General features: G+C 42.2%; 1 protein-coding gene and 1 long non-coding RNA gene across 7 annotated transcripts in view; one reads left to right on the top strand and one right to left on the bottom strand.

Annotated features, from left to right (window-relative positions):
* The window catches only part of LOC135089301 (calcitonin gene-related peptide type 1 receptor-like), a 236893-nt gene that overhangs the window by 147173 nt on the left and 87220 nt on the right, over positions 1-2500 (bottom strand). The gene's annotated exons all lie outside the window — the stretch shown is intronic.
* Positions 1-2500, top strand: part of LOC135089302 (uncharacterized) — a 122743-nt gene that overhangs the window by 70331 nt on the left and 49912 nt on the right. The window contains exon 3 of the long non-coding RNA XR_010261447.1: positions 2237-2296. This is a non-coding gene — a long non-coding RNA (uncharacterized LOC135089302). The remainder of the gene's footprint in view (positions 1-2236; positions 2297-2500) is intronic.

The raw sequence follows: 2500 nt of genomic DNA, 5'->3' as shown, positions 1-2500 counted from the left end.
AACATAAGACCAGGTAAGGTAATGTAAGGTAAGGTGACACAATATCAAGGAACATAAGACCAGGTGAGGTAAGGTAAGGTCAGGCCAGGTGGACGGATTGTTGGTGTGGATTTGACACCTGACGTCTTGAATGTCAGTATGTGGCTTTTCAGATAAACGGCTTCCAACTGTGTGGATTCTCACATGGGCAGTGTAATATGTATGCCTATAGGTGTGTGTGTGTAATAATAATAATAATAATAATAAACGGTTTATTATTTAGGCAGTTGACAAACTGAAAATGTACATAGGGGATGGGGAAAAACTTAACATTAATCCTAACGGAAGACTAATCTAGGAGGGAAATACTATCGATTGATGGCTCGCACCATGGTGGGAATCGCACTGAGTCTGTACCGGTCCGTGCGCGGCGCCTTCAGGGGCGTTATTTTGTTGTGGTGTCTGGTGGCACGGACAGGGCGAGGCGCGTCGGGCGGCAGCATGTCTCTGAGACGCGGATGATGCAGTAGTCCCTTCCCAAACTTCTCCAGAGCCTCTCGGTGCCTGGTGGATATTCTGGACAGACTCAGGGTGGTCAGGGCTTCTTCATAGGTGGTGTATGCAGGGCCAAGGATGACCCTGCACGCCCTTTTCTGCACACTCTCTAGCTGTAGCTGTTGAGTGTGTGTGAGGGAGGAGGACCACGTGTGTGTGTGTGTGTGTGTGTGTGTGTGTGTGTGTGTGTGTGTGTGTGTGTGTGTGTGTGTGTGTGTGTGTGTGCGTGTTGGATCAAATTTGCTTGGAATAATTAAATCGTAAAGCGAAAGCGTTAGATGACAGAGAGAGAGAGAGAGAGAGAGAGAGAGAGAGAGAGAGAGAGAGAGAGAGAGAGAGAGAGAGAGAGAGAGAGAGAGAGAGAGAGGGGGTATCGATTTCATGAAACATTCACACTTTATCGGTCACCCACACTGTTACATACACACACACACACACACACACACACACACACACACACACACACACACACACACACACACACACACACACACACACACAACCAGTGCCCGAAAAAACAAATAAAACGTTTGACAATACTCATCTGTCAATACTTCTTGTAAATATTTGCACACCCAACTCTTGTCTCTCTCTCTCTCTCTCTCTCTCTCTCTCTCTCTCTCTCTCTCTCTCTCTCTCTCTCTCTCTCTCTCTCTCTCTCTCTCTCTCTCTCTCTCTCTCTCTCTCTCTCTCTGCGTAGATACGTTAACCTTTACGTAAGAGAGAGAGAGAGAGAGAGAGAGAGAGAGAGAGAGAGAGAGAGAGAGAGAGAGAGAGAGAGAGAGAGAGACTACAATAAAAAAAAGAAAAGTAGAAGAGAGTGGACAAAAATTAACATACCAGACAAAAAAGAAAGAAAATCACAGTAAAGGAGAAGAGAAAGAGAAGAGAAGGCGATACATCTCAGGTGAGGTGGATGAGAGGACTGACAGCTGACCCCTTCTGCAGGAAACGAGGCACCTGATGACTTAGATGACGGGGGTGTGATATTTTGTTACTCTTTCCTTCTGTGGCAGTGTGAGTTCCTGCAGCCAGCGTGTTCATTCCTGGAGACCCAGATGTAATATGTAAAGCTTCGTTGATTTTTTTTTCTTTCTCCTATTTTTCTCTTTTTTTTCGAGTGAGTGAGTTTGTCCAAAAGTTTCTACGGTTTTAAAGTTTTTTTTCTGTTCGTTATTTAAAGGTTGTCCGTTCTTTGATGTGTTTGATCTCTCTCTCTCTCTCTCTCTCTCTCTCTCTCTCTCTCTCTCTCTCTCTCTCTCTCTCTCTCTCTCTCTCTCTCTCTCTCTCTTGTACTGTAATTTTTATGCTGATATTCTATGGTTATCCTTATGTCAACAATATGCAGATGATGACTATGATAACGATGAAAGCAACAATATCAAACATCATTATCTTCTTTTTAGCATTTTTTTTTTTTAAAGTGTGTGTTCTTCCACTTGTTTTATTTCTTCTCTGTCTCTTTTGATGTACGCTATTATCCCAGTCATAATAAGAGAAGTGGTAATCATAATAACAACAGCAACAACAGATTTCATTTTGTTTCATATTCACACGTATTGTGGGTTATTATCTCTTAGATTTCTTGATATGTGTGGTTATCGTAATGTAAATAGCAAGAGTAACAAAATAACAACAATGATAACAACAACAACAACAACAACAACAGTAACCACTATCAACATTTCTCTCTTTTTTACAGATACGTGATGAAATTTCCTGAGTACTAGACACACCTGAGACTCGCCACACCCAGGCACAGGTAAGACTCGTATAATTGAAGTCACGGTCACTGGCACTAAAGGCTGCATCATCGTACTTTGGCACCCTACCCACTAACATTGTGTCCGGATATATGCATGCGATAAACTTTAGAAATACTGACCACTATCAATATATACTGCTAGCACTGGTGAATAAAAGTAAATAGAGTGAATTTTTGAGTTTCAGGTAAAATTATAATAGT

The sequence above is a fragment of the Scylla paramamosain genome, chromosome 32, assembly GCF_035594125.1.
Source record: "Scylla paramamosain isolate STU-SP2022 chromosome 32, ASM3559412v1, whole genome shotgun sequence".
NCBI lineage: Eukaryota > Metazoa > Arthropoda > Malacostraca > Decapoda > Portunidae > Scylla > Scylla paramamosain.
This window is presented reverse-complemented; position numbering and strand designations above follow the sequence as displayed.